Genomic DNA, 12,076 nt, shown 5'->3' on the forward strand with positions numbered 1-12,076 from the left:
TCTGGATAAGAGCGTCTGCTAAATGACTAATTATTATTAATTATTATTCTAGTGTCCTCGCCAATTCGTTGATATATATATGTTGAAGAGGGTGGGGCTCAAGCTGCATCTGTCTCACCCCACGGCCCTATGGAATGAAATGTGTGTGATTAAATAATAATAATAAATAATATGCTATTTAGCAGATGCTTTTATCCAAAGCGACTTACAGTCATGCGTGCATACATTTTTTGTGTATGATTTTTGCCAATTTTAACCGCACACTGTTTGTTTACATGGATTTTTTTACATGGATTTTATAATGTATGTTTTTCCCCCAACACCGCTTTCCATCAATTTGTATAGCAGACCCTCGTACCAAATTGAGTCAAAAGCTTTTTTGAAATCAACAAAGCATGAGAAGACTTTGCCTTTGTTTTGGTTTGTTTGTTTGTCAATTACGGTGTGCAGGGGTGAATACATGGTCTGTCATACAGTAATTTGGTAAAAAGCCAAATTGACAAATCTCTCTCTCTCCCCATACACAGTATCTTAATTGTTCAACAGGTGATTCCCTTACAAACAAATATTGCAGTCGAGTGCAGTATAACTGCAGTATGTTGCAAATACTGCGTCCAAAATAACCACGTTTTCTTTTACTTCAGTAATTTTGCAGTTCAACTGCAGTACACTGCAGTTATTCTGCAATTACTTCGTCCAAAATACCACAGTCGACTGCAGTTACTGCACTTTTATTGCAGTTTCAAAACTGCAATCTTTTTTTGTAAGGGTTAAATTATAAAATAACACAGTAATTTCCAGGAACGTTTTAATCTGATGCATGTTTACATGCACCTTATTTCATAGCGCTCATCTGCCGCCACCTGGTGGATATTCAACGCAGTTAATCGTGCATTTCTGTGTGCGCGCTGAACTGGGGAAACAAAATCTGCAAAAGCGCTAATTTGTCGCTTCCGGTTCGTCTTCATCGAAAGAAATGGCGGACATGGACGAACTGTTCGGGAGTGATGGGGACAGCGACAACGAACAAAGAGGTAAAGTTAGCCATCAAAATGCTGTTCAGAAAAGTTTGCTAAACACGTCTAACGTCACGCTAGACGAATAGCTTTATGCAGTTACAGCTAGCAAGCTAGCTAATGTGATCTAGCTATGGCCGGTTGGCTGATGCTAGCTAAGCTAACGTTAAGTAGCTAGTAAAGAGGACCTTTGTGAGAATATCCATCAACAACCTAACTAGGAACAAAATAGCCAAATTGGCCTGCTAGGCAGAGCCAGTACTTACTTGGTCCAGCACACTAGCTAGCTAACAAACCAAGCTCTCCTTAGAAAGTGTGTGTGTGTGCCAGCGAGAGTATGTGTGTGAGTAGCTAACGTTAGTATTTGTGTTTATTTCACACGTGTATGTACATTTCCCCTCTGCTAACATGACTGTTTGTCTGTCTCTCGTGTGTGTGTGTGTGTGTGTGTGTGTGTGTGTGTGTGTGTGTGTGTGTGTCCGTGTCCTCAGCAGTGGCGTCTGGCTCTGGTTCGGGTTCTGACTCTGAGCCGGAGGTGCCCCAGTCCCGTTCCCATTCCCATAGTAACGCCTCCGGCAGTGACAGCGAGAGAGATGAGGATTTAGGACGAGACGGGGTAAAGCCCAACACCAAGGTGAGGTCCAGTTGGTTCAGTACATACACACACAGGAAACACTCTTAGCCTCAATAATGACATATAACTCTATGAACCAGGAGCTGTTTGGGGATGACAGTGAAGAGGAACGCCATAGCCAACACAGCGACAACCAATCAAACCTGTCAGAACGCTCAGGAAACCAGTCAGACGCCAGCATGCACTCGGAGCCCGAGGACAACGACCAGTCAGATGCGGAGCAGCACAGTGGGTCGGAGAGAGGGCACCGGGAGGAGGAGGAAGATGGAGATCGAAGGTCAGAGGCAGGCAGTCCAGTATCGGGGGCAGGGAGCCCCAGGTCTGTGAGGGGCAGCGCTCGCTCTGAGAAGAGGTAGGGGAGGGAGGAATGATAATGGAATGGGTTTTCACCAGGTATTGAAAGCACTTTGAGTGAAAACAAATTTCATTGGAATGTACGTAATGCATAATAACTTGTTTTCCCGCCAGTGTCCATAGTGACCCCGGAACCCCCCACTCGGCGCCCGGCACCCCCCAGTCTATCCCCGGCACCCCCCAGTCTATCCCCGGCACCCCCCAGTCTGTCCCCGGCACCCCCCACTCAGGGCCCGGAACACCCCACTCAGATGGGGAGGGGTCAGGCAGGGAGAACCAATCAGGTGATGAAAAGTGGGGAGGAGGGGCTAAGAGTGACCAATCAGAGGACGAGGAGGAGAAGCGGCACCAATCGGACGAAGAGAGAGAGAATTCTGATGAGGATGGGGCGGGGCATAGGAGCAGGAATAAGTCAGGTATTAAAGAGAGTGTGTCTGTGTGTCTGGTCTGAAGGACCTTCCTCTAGCCACTCACTAGATCAGGGTTCTTCAATTCCCGGTCCTGGAGGGCCGAAACACTTCTGTTTTTTATTTCTACCTGGTAGTTAATTGCACTCACCTGGTGTCCCAGGTCTGAATTAGCCCCTGATTAGAAGGAGAGGATGAAAAACAGAGGTGTTTCGGCCCTCCAGGACCGGAATTGAAGAACCCTGCACTAGATCATCCTTTGAGTTTGAAAAGAAAACTGTTGCAACGTTCAGCAACATCTGCTTTACTATTGCATTAATGTTCTCTATCAGGCTTTGTCAATGATATTGTTGTATCACATCCTAGATGGCATTGTTTTTCCCAACTGTGTCCTTGAACAAGTCACTTAACCCCCCATAACAGCAGCTCCCCAGGCGCCCAGTGTGGCAGCCCCCCATACCTCTCAAAAACCTGTATACAGTGCATTCGGAAAGTATTCAGACCCCTTGACTTTTTCCACGTTTTGTTACATTACAGACTTATTCTAAAATTAATTCAAAAAAATATATATTTCATCAATATACACACAATACCCCATAATGACAAAACAAAAACAGTTTTTTAGAAATTTTAGCAAATGTATAAATATCACATTTCCATAAGTATTCAGACCCTTTACACAGTACTTTGTTGAAGCACCTTTGGCAGTGATTACAGCCTCGAGTGTTCTTGCGTATGACGCTTGAAGCTTGGCACACCTGTATTTGGGGAGTTTCTCCCATTCTTCTCTGCAGATCCTCTCAAGCTCTGTCAGGTTGGATGGGGAGCATCACTGCACAGCTATTTTCAGGTCTCTCCAGAGATGTTCGATCGGGTTCAAGCCCAGGCTCTGGCTGGGCCACTCAAGGACATTCAGAGACTTGTCCCGAAGCCACTCCTGCGTTGTCTTGGCTGTGTGTTTAGGGTCGTTGTCCTGTTGGAAGGTGAACCTCGCCCAGTCTGAGGTCCTGAGCGCTCTGGAGCAGGTTTTCATCAAGGGATTCTCTGTGCTTTGCTCCGTTCATCTTTCCCTCGATCCTGACTAGTCTCCCAGTCCCTGCCGCTGAAAAACATCCTCACAGCATGATGCTGCCACCACCATGCTTCACCGTAGGGATGGTGCCAGGTTTCATCCAGACGTGACACTTGGCATTCAGGCCAAAGAGTACAATCTTTGTTTCATCAAACCAGAGAATCTTGTTTCTCATGGTCTGAAAGTCCTTTAGGTGCCTTTTGGCAAACTCCAAGTGGGCTGTCATGTGCCTTTTACTGAGGAGTGGCTTCCGTCTGGTTACTCTTCCATAAAGGCCTGATTGGTGGAGTGCTGCAGAGACGGTTGTCCTTCTGGAAGGTTCTCCCATCTCCACAGATTAACTCTGGAGCTCTGTCAGAGTGACCATCTGGTTCTTGGTCACCTCCCTGACCAAGGCCCTTCTCCACCGATTGCTCAGTTTGGCCGGGCGGCCAGCTCTAGGAAGAGTCTTGGCGGTTCCAAACTTCTTCCATTTAATAATGATGGAGGCCACTGTGTTCTTGGGGACCTTCAATGCTGCAGACATGTTTTGTTTCCCTTCACCAGATATGTGCCTCGACACAATCCTGTCTCGGAGCTCTACGGACAATTCCTTCGACCTCATGGCTTGGGTTTTGCTCGGACATGCACTGTCAACTGTGGGATCGATTGTCCAATCAATTGAATTTAACACAGGTGGACTCCAAGTTGTAGAAACATCTCAAGGATGATCAATGGAAAGAGGATGCACCTGAGCTCAATTTCGAGTCTCATAACAAAGGGTCTGAATACTTACATAAATAAGGTATTTCTGTTTTTCATTTTGAATAATGTGCAACAATTTCATAATGCCTGTTTTAGCTTTGTCATTAAGGGGTATTGTGTGTAGATTGAGGATTTGTATTTATTTAATCCATTTTAGAGTAAGGCTGTATGTAACGTAACAAAATGTGGAAAAAGTCAAGGGGTCTGAATACTTTCCGAATGCACTGTATGTATGTGTATGTCTTTTCAGAGGGGTTGGGTTAAAAGGGGAAGTAACATTTCGGTTGGACCTTGTGTGGAATTGACCAATAAAGTGATCATAAATCTTTGTGTAGCGCAATGACTGGAAGTCTACAGGAGAATTATACAAATTAAATGATGTGTGTGTGCTTCAGAGTTTGCGAAGGGCAGTGACAGCGAGGATGACTTCATTGGACGGAAGAACAAGAAGATGGCGGCGTCTGCCTCAGACTCTGACAGCGACGTTGGAGCCAAGAAGATGGCGGCGTCTGCCTCAGACTCTGACAGCGACGTTGGAGCCAAGAAGATGGCGGCGTCTGCCTCAGACTCTGACAGCGACGTTGGAGCCAAGAAGATGGCGGCGTCTGCCTCAGACTCTGACAGCGACGTTGGAGCCAAGAAGATGGCGGCGTCTGCCTCAGACTCTGACAGCGACGTTGGAGCCAAGAAGATGGCGGCGTCTGCCTCAGACTCTGACAGCGACGTTGGAGCCAAGAAGAAAGGAAAAGGTAAACCTAGATCTGAAGGAGGGTTGCAAAAAGAACTTCCCCCAAAAATCCCTGCTTTTCCAGAAGTCCTGGTTAGAGGGTCCCGGATTTCCTGCTTATCCCCTCCTGAATCCGGGACTCTTCCAACCGGGATTTCTGGAAAACGTGGGTATTTTGAAAAAATGTACCGCATTTTTGTAACCCTAATCTGAAGTCCTACACGTGGTCTTCTCAACATACTAGAGGAGAAGATCCAAGTTTCATCCATTTTTTTTTTTTTTTTTTTTCTTGAGCGGATGTTCCGGTCAGGGGGCCGGAACATAATTAGAAATAATTTGTAGACTGCAAATTGACCACAAAAAGCCCAAACAGATATAATAGTTGACTAAAACATAATCATTTCAAACCCTGCTTACATTTGTATGCGATCACGTGTCTCTATAATGTGTGGGAATGCTTGGGAACCGATTTCCAAATTTAAAATCACTTGGAGCTGATTTCCTGGTATTATTAGTCTTTTATGTCCAGCAATAATAAATAAATAAAAAAGTAAAACATTTTCTCAACTTTGGGGGGCCAAATAAAACCATTTGGCCTGTGGGCCTCCAGTTGGGGAACCCTGATATATACTGTATAACGGGGGTATTTGGAAATAGCCACAGGATGGTTTTGCAATACCGTTGTGACTATATATAATTTATTTAATTAATTAGAATATTTGTAGCTACTTTTTTATGTAAAGAAATACAGTACCTGCAGTCAACTGGTGCAATATGTTAGGAGATAAACCTGATGGCGTTCTTCATTTCACCTGTCACATTATTTAACGTTAGGAAGCTTTACCGGTAGTCCCCAGTTACTGGTGTGCGGCATGCGCCAGGGGATTTAGTTACAGTATGGATTTCACATACGAAATATTTGCCTGCTAAATATCCTATTAAGTTAACTGTCTAAAAGTGCTAAACGCTCTGCAGTTGTGCATTTGGTTTGCTAATTTAGTATCTAGGTGTAAGTGGTTAGCTTCTTCCAAAATCAAGCTTCTCTTGGTATCAGCAGAGAATCCCCTCCTGGATCACGAGCCTTGCTGGCTAATATTAGTTTTCTGCGTCAGCAAATTGTGAGTAGCATTTTTGAGTTACTTTAATAACTTTATGAGCTGAGATGTTTGTTCTGCAAATAGTTTGTCAGAGACTTTTAAAATGTTCGCAATGCACTTGTTAGCATTTAGCTATCATTCACTATGGGATTTTACATGTACTTGTTGGCATTGGTAACCTTCAGATTGCAGAGGCTCAGTGGGGTTGGAAAATAGCGCCCCTTGTGTTCAGTGCCGGTATTACTGAATATCCCAGGATGGCACAAGGTCGGTATGACAATCTGGATACCGCCCAAGCCTCCTCCGATGCGCTTTGAGAAGGAGGCGGGGAATCAGGGTATAATCCCTCTATGTTCAACTCCTACCTGTTTCGGGTCAGAGGTTAGGGGTCAGGGTCAGAGGTTAGGGGTCAGGGTTAGGGGTCAGAGGTTAGGGGTCAGGGTTAGAGGTTAGGGGTCAGGGTTAGAGGTTAGGGGTCAGGGTTAGAGGTTAGGGGTTAGAGGTTAGGGGTCAGGGTTAGGGTCAGAGGTTAGGGGTCGAGGTTAGGGTCAGGGTCAAAGGTTAGGGGTCAGGGTTAGGGGTTAGGGGTCAGGACTCATCTCTCTCCATCTCTTCCTCAGGTAAGAAGCCAGCAGCAGACGACCTGTTTGGAGAGGCAGACGACATCTCATCAGACAGTGATGCTGAGAAACCCCCCACTCCAGGACAACCCCTGGTGAGAGACACTTTACCCCCCCACTCCAGGACAACCCCTGGTGAGAGTAACTCCCCCACTCCAGGACAACCCCTGGTGAGAGAAACTTTACCCCCCACTCCAGGACAACCCTGGTGAGAGAAACTTTACCCCCCACTCCAGGACAACCCCTGGTGAGACACACTTTACCCCCACTCCAGGACAACCCCTGGTGAGACACACTTACCCCCCCACTCCAGGACAACCCCTGGTGAGAGTAACTTTACCCCCCCACTCCAGGACAACCCCTGGTGAGAGTAACTTTACCCCCCCACTCCAGGACAACCCCTGGTGAGACACACTTTACCCCCACTCCAGGACAACCCCTGGTGAGAGTAACTTTACCCCCCACTCCAGGACAACCCCTGGTGAGACACACTTTACCCCCACTCCAGGACAACCCCTGGTGAGAGTAACTTTACCCCCACTCCAGGACAACCCCTGGTGAGAGTAACTTTAACTGAAACCCCTGGTAGAGAACTTAACCCCCACTCCAGGACAACCCCTGGTGAGAGTAACTTTACCCCCCACTCCAGGACAACCCCTGGTGAGAGACACTTTACCTCTGGCATGTTACAATAACTAATAATGAAGCGTGTCTGTGTCTCCAGGACCAGGAGGAGGGTGTGGAGGGATCACGCTGAGAGGAGCCCGTCCCAGAGACTCGTGATCGAGGTGGAGATTCCTAAAGTCAGCACGGATCTAGGATCAGACCTCTACTTCGTCAAACTACCCAACTTCCTCTCTGTTGAGCCCAGGTTAGACACACCCCAGCTGGTCCCAGTTCACTCCCTAACCCTTGCCGTTCCATGTTAACAGATCTGAAGGGTCTGGACAGGTGAAGCAGTGTCTTCCCTCTGAACTGTGTGTCTAATGTGATGTGTTCCTCCCTGTTCAGACCCTTTGACCCTCAGTACTATGAAGATGAGTTTGAGGATGAGGAGATGTTGGATGAAGAGGGTCGGACCAGGCTCAAACTGAAGGTGTGTGTGTGCCCGTGTGTCTGCAGGTGTGTGTGTGTGTGTGTGTGTGTGTGTGTGAGAGTGACGTGACCGTGTTCTGTGTTCAGGTTGAGAATACTATCCGGTGGAGAGCCAAGAAGGGGGAGGAGGGGGCGACGCAGAGAGAGAACGCCCGCATCGTCAAGTGGTCTGACGGCAGGTCAGCGCACACACACACACACACACACACACACCACCGCAAGGTCCTCAGAGGGCTGGAGGAAGAGGAGAAACACTGGACAGCTGATGATTGTGAATGATTGAATAATTCATTCATTGATTTGACCATGTGAAATCTGTGTTTACGTGTGTATGTGCACACACGTGTGTGTGTGTGTGTGCGTGTGTAGGTTAATGTATCCGTGTTCTCTCTCCACAGCATGTCTCTCCACCTGGGTAATGAGGTGTTCGATGTGTATAAAGCTCCTCTCCAGGGAGACCACAACCACCTGTTCATCAGACAGGGGACTGGGTTACAGGGACAGGCTGTGTTCAAGACCAAACTCACCTTCAGGTAACTCTGTCAACACACACACACACACACACACACACACCTTGCCCTCTGTCTGAACGCCAACCCAGAGCTCTGAACAGACATCATGCACCAAATAGAAGAACACGGTCCAGATTTAATAGTGAACAACAACAACAGTGTCTAAGCAGAGCTGTGTTCAGACATGTCTTATCTGAGGGAACAGAACAGAGTGGGTAAGTGTGTGTTAGTGTCTGGTTTTAGCCAAGCTGCTTACAGAACAGTTGTTTTGATGGGGTCTTACCATAGAACGTGACTTACTAGATGTCATGGGGCTTTACCTTCTGATACAGCATTGTTTGGATTCATTATCAGGGTAGAACTATTTGTTTTGGTCGAGAATTAAGGTTCCGTGTTACTTGTTTTGGTAAAGTATTAGAATAGAAGGTGACTTGTTTTGGTAAAGTATTAGAACGTGACTTGTTTTGCTACAGAATTATGAGACGACGTTCCTCTTTCAGTCTGAAGGAAAAAGCATGAATATCTGTTTTTGAGATATAAGCCCATTATTGTGTGTGTTCTCTCTCTCCAGACCCCACTCGACAGACAGTGCTGAGATATAAGCCCATTATTGTGTGTTCTCTCTCTCCAGACCCCACTCGACAGACAGTGCTGAGATATAAGCATTAGTGGTTTTCTCGACAGACAGCGCCACCCACAGGAAGATGACCCTCTCTCTGGCCGACCGCTGTTCTAAAACCCAGAAGATCAGAATACTGCCCATGGCTGGGACGAGACCCCTGAGTCTCAACGCAGCGAGATGATCAAGGTAACATGCAGGACTGTGTGATTTCATACTGGATGTAATGTAATAAGGTTATGAGGTGTGTAATGTTAGTAGAATTACACTGAATATAAATATGAACGCTAAAATGCAACAATTTAAAAGATTTTACTGAGTTACAGTTCATATAAGTAATTCATTAGGCCCTAATCTATGGATTTCACATGACTGGGAATATAGATATGCAGCTGTTGGTCAAAGATGCCTTAAAAAAAAGACAACCAGTCAGTATCTGGTGTGACCACCATTTGCCTCAAGCAACTGTCCTTCGCGTAGAGTTGATCAGGCTGTTGATTGTGGCCTGTGGAATGTTGTCCCACTCTTCAATGGCTGTGCGAAGTTGCTGGATATTGGCAGGAACTGGAACACGCTGTCGTACATTTTGATCCAGAGCATCCCAAACATGCTCAATGGGTGACATGTCTGGTGAGTATGCAGGCAATGGAAGAACTGGGACATTTTCAGCTTCCAAGAATTGGAATTGTGTACATGTCCTTGCTACCTGGGGCCGTGCATTATCATGCTGAAACATGAGGTGATGGCGGCGGATGAATGGCAGCGTCAATGGGCCTCAGGATCTCTTGAAGGTTATCTCTGTGTATTCAAATTGACATCGATAAAAGGTAATTGGGTTCGTTGTCCGTAGCTTATGCCTGCCCATACCATAACCCCACCACCACCATGGGGCACTCTGTTCATAACGTTGACATCAGCAAACCACTCGCCCACACAACGCCATACACGCCGTCTGCCCTCTTCCCGGTACAGTTGAAACCGGAATTTATCCGTGAAGAGCACACTACTCCAGTGTGCCAGTGGCCATCAAATGTGAGCATTTGTCCACTGGAAGTGGGTTACGACGTCGAACTGCATTCAGGTCAAGACCCTGGTGAGGATGACGAGCACGTAGATGAGCTTCCTGAGATGGTTTCTGACAGTTTGGACAGAACTTCTTTGGTTGTGCAAACCCACAGTTTCATCAGCAGTCCAGTGGCTGGTCTCAGACGATCCCGCAGATGAAGAAGCCGGATGTGGAGGTCCTGGGCTGGCGTGGTTACACGTGGTCTGCGGTTGTGAGGCCGGGTTGGGACGTACTGCCAAATTCTCCAAAACGACGTTGGAGGCTTATGGTAGAGAAATTAACATGACATTCTCTGGACATTTCTGCAGTCAGCATGCCAATTGCACGCTCCCTCAAAACTTGAGACAACTGTGGCATTGTGTTGTGTGACCAAACTGCACATTTTAGAATGGCCTTTTATTGTCCCCAGCACAAGGTGCACCTGTGTAAGGATCATGCTGTTTAATCAGCTTCTTGATATGCCACACCTGTCAGGTGGATGGATTATCTTGGCAAAGGAGAAATTCTCACTAACAGGGATGTAAACACATTTGAGAGAAATAAGCTTTTTGTGCGTGTGGAAAATGTCTGGGATCTTTTTATTTCAGCTCATGAAACATGGGACCAACACTTTACATGATGGGTTTATATTTTAGTTCAGTGTAGTAACTACGGTTTGGAGAGGAGACAGACTTTCTGTTGTTACTAGAAACACTGACTGGGCTGATATTGCTGAATACACTGTCCTATATCTGTCCTATATGTTCTCAGAACATTTCAAATAGACAGGACAACACCTTATCTCATGAGGGGGTTAAAATGTTGACCCGTCTCTCCTCCTCTCCTCCTCCCTCCCTCCCCCTCCCCTCCCTCCCTCCTCCTCCTCCCCTCCCCCCTCCCCTCCCTCCCCTCTCCCCTCCCTTCCCCTACAGAAAGAAGAGGAGCGTCTGCGGCGTCTATCCGTCGTGAGGGGCCAACAGCGGCGGATGAGAGAGAAGCAGCACCAACGAGGGTTGAGCGCCGGTTACCTGGAGCCTGATCGCTATGACGACGATGAGGAGGGGGATGAGTCAGTCAGCCTGGCCGCCATCAAGAGCAAATACAAGGGGAGGAGGAGCAGAAGGACTGAGGGGTGAGGAGACACAACACACATCTAGACACACACACACACACACACACAACCCGTCTAAACGCAGACCCAACCAGATCAAATCCCAGGCGAGGAGGAGAAGGCCTGAGGAGACAGAGAAACCATGTTAATGTGTCCTCTCCCTCCTCTCCTCCATCCATCCCCTCTAACTCTACCCTGCTTCCTCCCTCTGTCCTCCCTCGCTCAACCCCTTCCATCTCCTCCGCTCTCCCTCTTCCTTCCTCTCTTCTGTTCCCCTCCTCTTCTATCCCTCCCCTCTCTCCTCCCTCCCTCCATCCAGAGGAGCGTGCTAGGATCTACTCGTCTGACAGTGATGAGGGTTCTGATGATGACAAAGCCCAGAGACTGCTCAAGGCCAAGAAACTAGACTCTGATGAGGTGGGTGACACACACACACACACACACACACACACACACACACACACACAGGTGTAAGTACAGTAAGAGAATGGAGAGGTGAGTTGTGACAGAGGGTGCAGTCCTATGTTCTAGCAGCAGAAGACAGTGTGACAGAGGGTGCAGTCCTATGTTCTAGCAGCAGAAGACAGTGTGACAGAGGGTGCAGTCCTATGTTCTAGCAGCAGAAGACAGTGTGACAGAGGGTGCAGTCCTATGTTCTAGCAGCAGAAGACAGTGGGACAGAGGGTGCAGTCCTATGTTCTAGCAGCAGAAGACAGTGTGACAGAGGGTGCAGTCCTATGTTCTAGCAGCAGAAGACAGTGTGACAGAGGGTGCAGTCCTATGTTCTAGCAGCAGAAGACAGTGTGACAGAGGGTGCAGTCCTATGTTCTAGCAGCAGAAGACAGTGTGACAGAGGGTGCAGTCCTATGTTCTAGCAGCAGAAGACAGTGTGACAGAGGGTGCAGTCCTATGTTCTAGCAGCGGAAGACAGTGTGACAGAGGGTGCAGTCCTATGTTCTAGCAGCAGAAGGCAGTGTGACAGAGGGTGCAGTCCTATGTTCTAGCAGCAGAAGACAGTGTGAC

At 47.5% G+C, this 12,076-nt stretch overlaps 1 pseudogene; it reads left to right on the forward strand.

Annotated features, from left to right (window-relative positions):
* Positions 1 to 956: 956 nt before the first annotated feature.
* Positions 957 to 11,667, forward strand: LOC123488215 (annotated as a pseudogene).
* Positions 11,668 to 12,076: the final 409 nt, after the last annotated feature.

Source organism: Coregonus clupeaformis, unplaced genomic scaffold, assembly GCF_020615455.1.
Source record: "Coregonus clupeaformis isolate EN_2021a unplaced genomic scaffold, ASM2061545v1 scaf2063, whole genome shotgun sequence".
NCBI classification, from domain to species: Eukaryota; Metazoa; Chordata; class Actinopteri; order Salmoniformes; family Salmonidae; genus Coregonus; species Coregonus clupeaformis.